Genomic DNA, 14,180 nt, shown 5'->3' on the forward strand with positions numbered 1-14,180 from the left:
GAACAATGAAAACAGATAAAATCAGATAAAGGTAACGACACAAATAATAACCAGAAGAGATTTGCAATAAATCATGAAAGCCAGAAAAGTACTCCAGGAAATCTGCATTTTCCCACCCTTTGCTGAGAAAGGATTTCGCGATGTGCTTGCCCTGACCGTCTGCAATCACTAACACCTATAGGAGCCGGAGCACCTATAGAGATCAGCAACGCTTGAGAAACCAGTAACAAAACTCAGGGCTTTCAGTGGGGCCACTGCTCATCTGAGCGCAGCGAGACCTGCGGGAGGTTTCTCAGCAATGCCAGCTTAGCAGCAATATCTGCTGGGGCCGGAGCTATGGGCAGCGGCTCCTTAAAAGAGACTTCCAGGCTAGAGCAAAAAAAAAATTTATTCTGAGCCAAGCAGCCATAAAAACCCAGCGCAGGAGTGTGGGTTCATGTGCTTTGTTTGGAGAAGCCCTTCGCGCCCACTTTCAGGGACAAAATATAAGGAAGAGAGGTACAAATACTGGGAAATAAATAATTTATCTATCACTTTGCAAGCTACAGCTTTGCCTACAGATGGGCTTGTGCAAGGCTGGAGACCATGAGCACCACGTTATCCCACCTTGGGGGGCGAGGAAGGATGTTTTCAGGAGCTGAGGAGAGCAGAGAGATTCCTGAGTACAACAGAGGCACCGGTGAATAAAACTTGGGCTTAGAGCAGGGGAAAATGGTGGCGGCTTGGTGACAGTGAGAGCCGGGCGTACATGCCGTGGCCACTCCTCTGCCGTATGGCTCTGCTCCCTCTCACCGCATGTGCTGGCCCTGTTTTTTTTATTTTATCTCCTGGGGGATCCACAAGGGAGGAGTATGGAGGTAAAACTGACTGATCTCCTGGAGATGATTCCAAAAAAAACAGGAAAGGGGAAAAAATGAAAGGACATAACCTGGCACTTTCATGTCCTTGTTTTCCCAAACACACTTCTGGGTCTGAAAACAAGGGCAGGAGCATTGTGAAGATCAAAAATCTTTAGCTGCTTCAATCATAGGATCACAGAACGGTTTGGGTTGGAAGGGACCTTAAAGATCACCTAGTTCCAACCCCCCTGCCATGGGCAGGGACACCTTCCCCTAGACCAGGTTGCCCAAAGCCCCATCCACCCTGGCCTTGAACGCTTCCAGGGATAGGGCATCCACGACCTCTCTGGGCAGCCTGTTCCAGTGCCTCACCACCCTCTTTCAGTTTCAAGCCATTACCCCTTGGTCCTGTCACTACAGGCCCTTGTAAAAAGTCCCTCTCCAGCTCTCTTGCAGGCCCCTTTAGGTACTGGAAGGCTGCTATGAGGTCTGCCCAGAGCCTTCTCTTCTCGAGGCTGAACACCACCAACTCTCTCAGCCTGTCTTCATAGGGGAGGTGCTCCAGCCCTCTGATCATCTTTGTGGCCTCCTCTGGACTCGCTCCAACAGGTCCATGTCCTTCTTATCTTGGGAGCCACAGAGCTGGATGCAGTGCTTCAGGTGGGGTCTCAGGAGAGCGGAGTAGAGGGGGAGAATCACCTCCCTCAACCTGCTGGTCACGCTTCTTTTGATGCAGCCCAGGATACAGTTGGCTTTCTGGGCTGCAAACACACATTGCCGGGTCATGTTGAGCTTCTCGTCAACCAGCACCCAACTGCTCTCAATCCACTCCTCGCCCAGCCTGTATTTGTGCTTGGGATTGCCCTGACCCATGTGCAGGACCTTGGACTTGGCCTTGTTGAACTTCATGAGGTTCACACAGGCCCACCTCTCAAGCCTGTCAAGGTCCCTCTGGATGGCATCCCTTCCCTCCAGCATGTGGACCGCACCACACAGCTTGGTGTTGTTGGCAAACGTGCTGAGGGTGCACTCAATCCCACTGTCCATGTTGCTGACAAAGATGTTAAACAGCACTGGTCCCAATACCGACCCCTGAGGAACGCCACTCGTCACTGGTCTCCACTTGGACATCGAGCCGTTGACCACAACTCTTTGAGTGCGACCATCCAGCCAATTCCTCATCCACCGAGGGCTCCACCTGTCAAATCCGTGCTTCTCCAATTTAGAGACAAGGATATCATGCGGGACAGTGTCAAATACTTTGCAAAAGTCCAGGTAGATGACATCAGTTGCTCTTCCCTTATCCACCAACACTGTAACCCTGTTGTAGAAGGCCACCAAATTTGTCAGGCACAATTTGCCCTTAGTGAAGCCATGCTGGCTGTCACCAATCACCTCCTTATTTTCCATGTGCCTTAGCATAGCTTCCAGGATAGCACTTACTCCTTTGGCACAGCAAACTCCGGTTGGCGTCACACTTGCCACCGGCAACCTGAGCAAAGATGCCCCAAAGGGCCATTTGCGTCACTAAAATGAGACCTTTGCATGCATGCGGAGCAGAGAGCTGCAGCCCCAGGACCCACCGTTGAAGGTGGACCTCCTCTGCTGACGGGCACACGGCGTGGACTCGTGGAGGCGTGTTTGAAGCCGTATCTCAGCAGAAGGGTTTTTTCTTCTCTTATCTCTGCAGAGGGTTTATTCCTCGGTGTGTGCGAGCAGCAGGAAGGAGGCAGCTCGGGCTGGACCTGCCGTTCCCGCAGCAGAAATTTTGGCAGGAGCGTGGCTTCTTGGCTTGATTTTTCGCAAACAAGCACCGAAGGGTTTCAGGTTTGCAGCCTGGTGGAACTCACATTTTTCCACCTTATTATTTTTCCCTCTTTCCGGACCGTGAGATTCAGCTCCTGGGGGCTTTTCAGGGTTTCGTGCAAGCTATCTTTCAGATTTGGGTTTTTGTGGTTTCGTTACACCCACCTTGAGTTTTATTTGAGAAGGGCCCAAAATACAAAGCGAGTAATTGGCCAAATCCAGCAGGTTTTGCCTGGTTTTAGGCCAACATTTTTCAAACCCACCTGAATACATAAATCATCTCAGTTGTAAAGCTGGGCTATAAAAGCAGAGGTAGTTCATTCACTTTCTTAGACCTTTAATACCATCACAGCAGGGAGTGATTCTGCCCCCAAATCACCTTTTTCTGTCCACTGAGTGCCAAGGGCGTCTGCACAACCAGCTCGCATGGAGACACTTGCCCTAGCCACGAACTAGGACAAATGACACCCTCCACCAGGCACATGGCAGCCCCCAAAATGTTGTTTTTAAACTAAAGATGCAATTCTGTAAAGCCGATATTGTGATATTTAAGGTCTGACACAAGCTCCTGAAAAACTTGGGATTACGCTATTTAGTGTTAAGTATCACCCGAGTCCGGTTATTGACTTCTGGGGAAAAGCTCGATTCAAATGCGACACCAGCGTCACACGGAGAAAAGCTTCAAAAACAGCTCCTGGAGGGGTGTACCAGGAACAGGTATAATATATAGGGACTGGGAAGATGCAGCTTGCACCTCCAGGAGATGTTAAGCTCTCAGCATCTGAGGGCGTTAATAACTTGTGAGTTTTAAATTCCACTGCCAGCATTGAAAGAAAGGAAATGAGGGCAGAAGGACCTGCCTGGCTGTCAGTTTTTATTGTTTTATTAGGACTTCCATGAAAATTAGTATTTTTCTTAAAGCCACCGTTCCTGGCGTCGTAAGGCTATATAAGAAACTCATCTCTTGCGCCGAGATTCCTCTCTAAACCTCATATTTGCATAGAAAATGTGACCCCAAAAGGGGAATACTAAAGTCAAAACTGGTCAAATGATGCAAACCTGTATTTTCTAGGGAAAAGGGGGTGGGACTACACACTCCATCCATCCAATCTCTTGTTGAATTTCATGGAACCTGGGGTACTCCAGCATTGCACTTTTTAAACCAAAAGAGATGGGAACAAGAGTCCTCCCTACCCCAGACACACACAGCCGCGCACAAAAGCCTTCCAGCTTGGTAGCACCTGATCATAGGATAACTCACGGTGGAAGAGACTTCAGTAGGTCACGCCGCCCAACCTCATTTTTTCCATGGGATGCCTTTGCTTCTCTCTGCCAGGACACACCGAGCACGGCTGGGGCATCCTCTCCTTGCTCCGGGATGCAGCGCTGCGGGTGTGCACCCTCCCCAGCCGCACGATGGGCTCCGACGGCAGCAGGGTGGAGGACGCCAATGCACATCCACTGCAGGGCGGCCGGCAGGTCTCTAAGGAACGGCTCCATCAACCCAAGGAGCTGGTGAGCCGCTCTGGTCCCCATCCAAGGGGCCGTTGGCAGCTCCAAGCCACCTCAATGGGCTTGAATGCTCCGGGGGCAATCGCTCGTGGCCAGAGTTGAAACCCATCACTTCGCAATTACAGCCTGGCTATTTAGGGAAAGCACTTCTCGTTTCCCCCGACCCTTTTTCCTCCTGACGGCATCCTGCCCCGCAGTGGGGAAGGGCTATTCTTAGAGATGTCTATTTTGGGTTGGAATGCTGGAATTAAGATCCTTCCTTCCTTTAAAGAAAACATGCCAAACGATATTTGGAAAGCTTCACCCTAGTTTGAAGGCTGTATTCTGGCAGCTGAGTGAAGCGGATTTGTTTATCAGCTTAACATTTACCGGGGGCTGTGATGTGCCCAGCCCCGCTGCCCCAGCACCAGGACCACCCAACCACCCTCCCGAGGCTCTGGGAAGTTGGGTGATATTTCCTTTAATGCTCCAAGTAGCTGCCATGGGGTTTATTCATTCCCTCTTTCTTGGCAATGCTTTGTATCAGCTTCAAATAGATTTAGTAAAATATTTTCCATCAAAACCTTTTTTGACAGAAAACGGCTTTTAGACACAATGGAAACTTTTGTGGAGAAGAAAAATTAAAATAAAACTTGCTCAGCTGATGTTGGAGACCTTTATTAGAAACCCAGAGTTGTTTTCCTCCTTGAAACATTTTTGGGAAAGTACTGCTGATACAAAAGATGCTATTTTTTCAAGGTGAATACAAGTTTGTTGTGGAATTATCAGAAAAGTTCTCATGCAGTTATCACTCCTGGACCAGGAATTGCTTGCAAGTGGGTGAATCTGATAGCAGCAGTTCCCAGGCCGAGCTGGGAGCGGACCCTGGGGACATCTCTTGGCTTTATGGCAGTGTTTGCTGCCCCAGCACGGGTCCCCTGCCCTCTGCAGAGATCAGGCAGGAGGCTGGAGGAAAGAGTCCCACTGACTGCATTTGCCTCCAGGCTGGACCATGCTGTCGCAGGCTCAGGCACCGCAGCCTCCGGGCTCTCCTACCCCATCCCGGGGCAATAAGGCAACTCTGTTCCTTCTACATAACAACATTCAAAGCTTAAACCGAGGACGAAATGCACATTTCCTCCCTAATGCAGGTTTCCCCCAGGGCTACAGGTTGCCACAGGGCTGCATGGTTGTCCTGGTTTCAGCTAGGACAGAGTTAATTTTCTTCCTAGTAGCTGGTACAGTGCTGTGTTTTGGGTTTAGTAGGAAAATAATGTCGATAACACACTGATGTTTTTAGTTGCTGCTAAGTAGTGTTTATACTAAGTCAAGGATTTTTCAGCTTCTCATGCCCAGCCAGCAAGAAGGCTGGAGGGGCACAAGGAGCTGGGAGGGGACACAGCCAGGACAGCTGACCCAAACTGGCCAAAGAGCTATTCCATATCATGTGACATCATGTCCAGTATATAAACTGGGGGAGCTGGCTGGGAGGGGGGATCGCGGCTTGGGAACTAACTGGGCATCGGTCAACGAGTGGTGAGCAATTGCATTGTGCACCACTTGCTTTGTATAGTTTAATTCTTGTAGTATTACTATTGTCGTATTATTATTATCATTATCATTGTTTTTCATTCCTTTCTGTCCTATTAAACTGTCTTTATCTCAACTCACGAGGTTTTTTTTCCCCGATTCTCTCCCCCATCCCAGGGGTGGGGGGGAGTTAGCGAGCGGCTGCGTGGTGCTTAGCTGCCGGCTGGGGTTAAACCACGACAATGGTAGATGTTCACAGGCGTCTTGAATGCCAAAATAAATGTGGCTTTTCACAGGTAACAATGCAGTAAGATTTCTGGATAAACGGTATAAAATAATATGTATTCACCTTGCCTTTCAAGTCCATTATCCTGAGGACCTGGAAAGGTCAGTGGTTTTATACAGCAGCTGAGATGCTGACATAGCCACAGGACTCCAAGATCCGGGGGCTTGAAAGGAACAAACCCAAACATCTCAGTGCTCACCATAAAATCAAATTAGCTGGTAGCGAAACCTTCCTTCAAAATGGCTAGATGAAATTACATGGCAGCTACTTAGAGGCAGCAAGTTTTGGACCAAGGAAGCAGCTCTGTTTGCACGGGGGCCGTATCAAACTGCCGTGTTTCCTCCACAGAAGCCTCCTCCGGTCCCCGTGCAGCTGGCTCGGCACCGACCCTGTAACGTGGCAGCCGGGGCTCGCCTGGCCCCAGCAAAGCCCTGGCAGCGCGCAATAGCAGGGGGGCCCTGGGCTCTCGCTCCTACGCTCCTCCACGGTTTCCCTTTCCAACAGCAATGCCAATGCAGCAATTTTTCTGCAAACCTTGAAAATAAATCCTTGCCACTGCCTCTTTCTCACCAGGTGCTGGAGAGACCCAGTGCAGGACAAGCACGCTCGGGCTGTGGGTGCCTCCTGCGTGCTCCCCATCAGTGGACAATGTTCAGCCGAGGTGAGTAACCACCACGCACATCTCCCCTGGGGGTCCCCCGTGCAGACCAGCACGGACTGCTGCTACCTCACTTGTACACATGCACACTCTAGAAGAATTTCAGTATTCTGCTAAACAAAGCAAACAAAAGCTGATTCTGGCTTCTGGCAGCATGGCAGCAGCAGCCCTGTTATTGCTTTAGCAGCCGCAGGCTGAACCTTTGCAAGGCAGAGCCAAGAGCCGCGACGAGCTGTTGGGCTCTTCAGCCCACGTCGGGGTTTTGTAGCATTCAAATTGGGTCTCTGTGGACACACACAGAGCTACGGCGTCCTCCAGCCCCGCAGGGTCTGAGACACCCACCGCCCCCTCCACCACCGGACCACGACTGTCCGTCGGAGGAGCCTGTCCATCCCCAGGCACTGCAAGCCGGGCATCCTCCTTTGCTCCGTGTCCCCGGCCAGCCTGGGGATGTGACATGACTTTAAAGGAGTGGTGTTATCCCAGGTTTCCTCTAAGTTATCTCCTATTATATCTGACTCGGATGAATAATTAACGCAGACTACATCCTGAACAGAGCTGGCTGGGAGCTGCAATTTCCATTACTTGGGAAATCCTGACATTAAGGGAGAGATTGATTCTGCATAAAAAGCTAGAATTCTTGTGTTTGCCAAGAAACAACATTTCCTCCCAGCAATCAATTTAGGGCCATTACGGTGTTTCACTTCAGTGAGTCTTCATTATTCCTTTTGTTCCTATGCATTTCTTAAATTATGCACTACATGCGTGTGGAATTATACAATCTATAAAAACAATATCATATTAAAATTTATGGCCTACATTACATGAAATTAATTTAAGCGACAGAACAGAAACATTCTGCTTCTGCTGGAGTTTTGATAGTGTCCAAACAAAATATTTCAACTTCTTTTTTGCTGCTGGAAAATGTTGTTGGAATCAGCACATTTCTACTACGTGGCTCAAGTTCAATTAACCTCCTTTTTCATACGGAAAGTTACACTGAGAATAATTTTTCAGTGGCTTTAATAACTGAGATGCTCCCGTCCTACTCATCCCCAAAACACTTCCACCCATCTTTTATTTGCTGATGTTAAAATGCTGTGCCAACAGATAAGCAACAAAGACAGAAACTGAGACCATATTTTTCCAACCTCATACTCCAACCCTGAAAGTTGGCACAAAAAGGCTACTGAGAGGCTCAGAGCAATTTCATCCCCATTCACTTCTCCATGGGCTACTCTGGATTAAAATAACTAACTTCTGCTAGGTTTGACGGGCAAAATCTCTACTTCTCTATACCAACAAAACATGCAATAGGCCTTTTACGTGACTTGACTGTACTGGATGCAATGTGATGAGAAATAAGTATACATAGATATACAGATAGATATACACACCCACAAGGTCTTTTGAATACTTTGGTTTCACAAGGAGACATGGAAAAAAAAGGGAGCGCAGAAAGAGCACAGTCAGTGAGGGGGATTTGCTGCACATTGGGATCCTGAGGGTACAAAAGGTGATGAAAGCCACCTCTGAACGGAGCGGGGCTGCAGACTAATTAGTTGCGGTGACTGAAAATGCCACTTTTGTTTGCTCCACAGCACCCAGTGCTCGGTGCTCTCTCTGCCTTCAAAGGGTTTTCAGTAGCAAACACCACTTTGTTGGAAACACCCCACGGACAAGAGGGAAGGGCAAATCTTTTGAGGGTGCCAGGAGGTATCTCGGTGTCACCTTCAGGGCTCAGGTGGGCCCTTGGGGCTCGCTTCTGCAGGGCAGCACAGCTCTTCCTGCCCCTGCCCTCTCCCATGAGGGCCCTAACATCCCACGCTGACCTATGCATTACAGACCATTTTGCAACAACAAAAATGCTCTTTTCTTCCAGCAACTATTGATATTTGGCACTCAGAGAGCTACCTTTTTCCACCGCCTCCAAAACAAGCTGCCTTTCAAGCATATTTTACCCCAGCAGCCCATTGCCTGTGACCACGACATGGGTCTCATCTGCAACGAGAAGACCAGCTTCCCATAAAAACCAAGGATGACATTTCCAAAAGCACCTGTACAACAGCTAGTGCGCAGGATGGGGAAAGCCGCAAGGCAGCTCCGCGCCCTCCCCTGGGCTATGCCAGGGCAGACGGGATTTTGCCGGAGGATGCCAGACCCCAGAGCCCTGCGCCGAGCATCACCGAACCAGCCAGGCACCAACGGTGCGGCATTCAGCAGAGGCATTGCACTAGGGCCCTCTCACCAGCTAACGTGCTACGTGCTCTCCCCTGGGCTCGACGGCTCAGTAGTGACCTGTGTGTCTGTCTGTCAGCCTCAGCCGTTTGTAAAGCCCCCTAATAGCAAGATCCAGACATTGCACTTAAAAAACATTACATCAGGCTGCATTTGTCAGGGTCAGGTTGAGTGAAGCCAGGCCAGGCCGGTGCCTTCCAGGAACAGCCCTGCCGTACAACCCATCCATCCATCCCACTGACATGTCCACTCTGCCCCTTCCCCGGCGACGGGAGATCTTCCTTCTCAGCCTGTAGCTAAATCTTTATCTTTTGCAGGACCTAAGCATGTGTTTGGTTGTCTGCAACTTATTCCAGCTGCTGACAGACATTCCTGAGTTAATCCTAGGGAAAGGAGAACCGGGAGCCACTCTCCAAGGTTGGGCTGATTTGGGTGCAGCCCAAACGTGGCAGCGCCATGCCAGCTTAAAGGGACACATTGCCCGCATAGGTTAGCTTGGCGACCAGCTAGCCCGAAAATAGAGTCAAGGATGGAGTACAAGGCAGGGCCCAATCCTGCACTGCCTCCAGGAAAATCAGATTTTGCAGCAAAGGCAGGATAAAAGCAGCCTCTGCCTTTCTGCATGCAGAAAGATGCCTGCATCCCCCAAAGCAACCAACAGCACAGCCCCAGCAGGGCTGCAACCCCGAGGGGGGCGGCACTGCAAACTCGGGCACGGCTCTTAACCGGGTGAGGAGCACAATGTCCAAGGGGTTTTATAAGCAACCTATGAAAATAGAAATATTGGCACAGAACTTCACCCGGACGCAGTCAGGGCCGCACACTGCGGTGTCAGGGACCAGGGAGCTTGCTGAAAGGCGACGTGGTCGGATGTACGGGGGGCAGTGCCCCAGCCCTGCTCTTCCCAACAGCTAAACCCTTCCCTGGAAAGCTTCCAAAAACAGAAAAGGGAGCTGACACACAGCATGAAAAATGTAAAAGCTAATGGCCACACTTTGGCAAGATTATAATCAAATAAAAACACGATAGACGTTGTTAGGCAAACGCAGCCAGAGACATTGTTATGAGCCCCACCTGCAATGAAGCCTAATCTTGGGCCTGGAGACAGCTTATTTTGAGGGCTTATAAAGTGCCAGCATATGTACAAAACACACCGTAAGAGCTTGGGAGCAATGCCAGAGCCAATGTCACTTTTGCCTCTTGTGCAGAGAGGAGTTTTGCCCTGGCTGAGCTCCTCTCTGCCTGCTCAGCATGCTCTTCAGGAACAACAGATAAACATTTCCAGCAGAGCACTCCCCACGCTGCGGCTGCCTGGCCCCGGCCTTGGCTTGATGGATTTTTAAACATAGAAACAAAAAGGCGCGCATCACCCCGTCCCTCCCTCCTCCCCGCCGCGAGGACGCACGTCCTGGCAAAGGGGACCGCGGTGAGGGATTTATGCAGGACTCTCGCACTCAAACCTCAGCAGCCCATCTCTGCGCAAGGGCGGTTTTTAATAACTGAAGTAGCATCTGGGGACTCGGAGAGCCCCAGGATGGTGGGTCTGGCACAGAGAGGGCTCATCCACGTCAAGAAGTTTTCTCCTGTTGTCTAAGCCCAGCCACCTCCCCAGAGACCCCTCTGCCTGCACAACACGGCCACCCCTTTCCCGTCCCCTCGCAGTAGCCCTGCAGGCATGGGTGTCCCCGGCCGAGCCGCCAGCCCACGTACCCATGGGCCAGCTCTCTGGTTCCTGCCTGCGCTCACTTTATTTCCATATATGTGGCTTTCTGCAGCCAATGCCTTCTACTTTTTGAACCACAATGCAAAAATCTGAGTGTTTGGGAAGGGAGCCACATCCAACGTGCTTGGCACAGACTTCCCAGGGTGACTTAAACTGTCCTTCTTGCCACAACCCGCACATGATTTTGCTCCTTTTCCCTGGGAAAAGCCGCTGCATTGCCCTAACTTCTCTTTGCATCCTTTAATTTCCAGAAAGCTGCCACTAAATTGTTCCCTGCTGCCCCGAGCAGTGGTGTTGGGGGATTAAAACAGGCTGCTGAAGTGTTCCATGGTCCTGGGGAAATCACAGCACGTGGCTGTGGGATGCTTGTACCATTACTCAGGGCACCTACAGCCATACCCACTGCGTCTGATCTCCACCGGGCCATGGAGCAGGGAGGAGAGGCACAGCCACCCGCCCAAACACGCTGGTGCGGAGATAAGGGAAATCACTGCCTCAGCAAAAACTGCAGGTAAAAAAAAAATATATATATATATCAAAGAGCAAGGAGTGCTGCTGAATCATCAGACACCACGGAGCCTGGTAAACATGACAGCAGTAAATAGCTGGGGAGCACGGGGTACTTTTTCTTAAGAAAACCTCTTGAAATTTCAGGTAGCATCATTCAAGGTAGACTTGAGTGAACAGCTCTCTGTATTTGAAAAGGAGAAGGAAATGCTTTTTCCAGGCAAGCTCTTGGCATGCCCCAAATATGCCTTTTAAGTAGAACAGCACAAGAAAAGATAAATCTAAGTCCTTCGCAAATATGCTAGGAGTGTGTGCAGAGCACACGGCAGAAACCGCTGGGAGCGTTCGCGCGGGGCCTGGGAAGGATCAGCACAGCCCTGCACAGCACCGCACAGAAGCAGCTTTTGTTCCAGCAGCAATTAGCGCATTCCTGCAGAGCCCCGGGGCCCAAGAGAAGAGGCATCCCTTGTCCCAGCCTCCGGCCCCACGCTCCCGCTGAGACACCCAGGCCAGTGGGGGGGATGACGGACGGCGTCCCGAAAGCAGGCTCGGGATGCTGCCTCTGCCAGCGAAACAACTCTGGGAATGCAAGGAGGGCACGGCGGCAAAGCGTGGGGGAGCATCTACAGCCGTGCTGGGGAGGGAGGGATGGCACGGGGCTCCACAGGGACAGGGCTCTGCCCCAAGGATGGGGATGAGGCCCTGCCGAGCCAGCCCTTGGGCCACCTGCGGTGAAGCCTCATGTGTGAGCTGGTGGCTCGGTCCCCAACCTCTCCCATCCTGGTAGTGTCCACCAGGAGACACCTGGTAGGTGATGGATAGAGGCACCGGTCTCCTTCCAGTGACTATAAAGTGAGTCCAGAAGGGTAGCGTGGATGAGACACCCAGCTCTGAGGTGGCTAAATCAGAAATACTTCTTCCCTCTGCGCATTTAATGTCATCGTATAAGGCAGCACCTTCCCATGAGCACAGTGCGCTGCTTTATCTGATGGGTGGAGGAGGTCCCAATCCTGCCGTGCACTCAACACATCTATTTGATGACAAACACAGCAAGACTCCCACTGTGCCCAGCAGAACCAGTCTCTGGTGTAAGTGGAGCTGCTTGCAGAGACGAGATCAGGCGAAGGGCCGGGGGGGTTTTGAGCTGCTAACACAGTGCCCTGCCTCAAGAGGCTGGAGAGAGATCATCTGCAGAGCATTTAGGAATCCCCAAAGGAAAGCATGTAGAAATGCACTTCAGAGTGGAAAAATATTATAAAGCCCAAACTCCTAATATAACTGAAGAGGCTCTGGTTAAAAAGACACATATTTGGCTTCTACTTATCTACAGCATTACTGAAAAAGGGGTTTTTTCTTCCCCTATGAGGTGCAAACCCTGTGCCGCTCGTCCCCTCTGATGCGCACACAGCAAAGTGCCAAGCATGCATCCACCCCCTTGACCCACCCGAAAACGCAGACAGTGGTAAACTCTGTGTCGCTCCTGGCCCGTGCTTCTCAGCAGCAGATCTCCAGCAGATCAGTAGCATGATTCCCACTTTATATGGGGAGAGATCTCTGTCTCCAGAGCAAAAGCAGGCAGGTTTTGCACTGAAACAGCTTCTTCGAGGTGCTCAGGTGTACGATGTCAGCAGGGCCAGGGCACAGGGAGCAGGGCTCACAGCTCCAGCCCAGCAGTCCCACACGGTGCCCAATGTCACCTTGGCTTCCACCCACGACCTTCTCCAGGGATGTCTGCGGTGTGTCACAGGCAAAATAAGAGAAAGCCGGAGGGTGTCAGCAAGGGCAGGGCCCTCAGTAATGGTCACGGAGACACACCCTGGCCGTCCCTACGTGATTCAGGTGTCCCTCCATGGCACAGAGATAGGCTGAAAGGTCTCTGCCAACCCAAGGTGGCACTGAGGTCAACCTGGATATGCGAGGACATCACCTGGGCTGTGCCAAGTGGTCCCCAACACTGGTCTTTCATAGGAAGAATGAAAGCAGCCCCTGCACGCTGCCCAGCACACATCTGCCACTGGGAAAGCCTTCTCCTGCAGGCACAGCTGCAGGTCTGAAACATCACTGCATTTTGACCATCGACATGGGAGCATCACTTTAACACCGTTGTCTCTAACCTGCCTTTAAAGCCTTCGTTGCACCAAAGCTTAACAACCACCATCACCACCAGGAAGCTGAAGGTTATTTCAAAGGGGTTTGGACCTTCCCAGGCTTTGGGACCTTTACAGGTCCTGTGCAGCCGCTGCTGCCTGGGGTTCCTGGGGTTGTAGCCATCACTCATGACTGAATCCCATGTCTGGCATAAGCAACACATTGACCTTAAAATGGTTGTCAAGGAGGGAAGTGTGTCTAATACTGATGTACAGGAAGCAGAAGAACAGCGCTGTCGCCATAGGCATGTCTCAGGTGTTGGCACAGTGGGTGACATCTAAAGGTAAGGTTGGGGATCCACGCGTGGAGCTATTGAGTCATGTAACAATAGAATTTCGCTGTTTAGGGAAAAAAATTAAACTACTCTTATAGGAAAGTGGTCTGTGATGGCCATAGCACGCACGTGCACACCCCTTTTTGCACCCTCATTTTTGAGGTAGGTTCTTGTGCGCTCCCAAAAAGAGGCTCAGCACCCAAAGCACAGCCTTGAGATGCAGGCTGGCATCCAGAACTCCATTCACGCAGATCGGATCTAATTGTGCCATCGATGTTATTGAATTATCATCTTGCTTTCCCTAATTCACTTACGCTCTACTTTGCCATCCATCACAGGGCTGCAATTGCAGCAGGCAGCGCCCTAGCAGGCAGCACGCTGCCTGCAATTAGTATCTGAATCGATGCTATTCGAAGCTGCCTGTGGGCGTTGTACTGCCAGCAAGCAGATTTTTGTGCAAGCCCTTTCCAGCTGACCAAAATGCAAACGAGGGCAGAGACAAGTCCAGAAGTAAGAGGAACCCAGTCCCAAAAGCTGCTGCAGATTCAGAAGCAACTTGCTGAACTCTGCGTATTTTGCACCAATGGTTTCTGTCAAAGCTGTGTTTAGCTCCGAGGTTGTCAGTGAGCATCAGTCTGGGTCTCGTGGAGGGGAAAAGGCTCTAATAAAAGTTGGCAGAG

The 14,180-nt window shown here is 50.8% G+C and overlaps 1 protein-coding gene across 1 annotated transcript in view; it reads right to left on the reverse strand.

Moving 5' to 3' along the window:
- The window catches only part of TEKT3 (tektin 3), an 84,975-nt gene that overhangs the window by 19,396 nt on the left and 51,399 nt on the right, over positions 1 to 14,180 (reverse strand). The gene's annotated exons all lie outside the window — the stretch shown is intronic.

The sequence above is a fragment of the Gymnogyps californianus genome, chromosome 19 (assembly GCF_018139145.2).
Source record: "Gymnogyps californianus isolate 813 chromosome 19, ASM1813914v2, whole genome shotgun sequence".
NCBI lineage: Eukaryota > Metazoa > Chordata > Aves > Accipitriformes > Cathartidae > Gymnogyps > Gymnogyps californianus.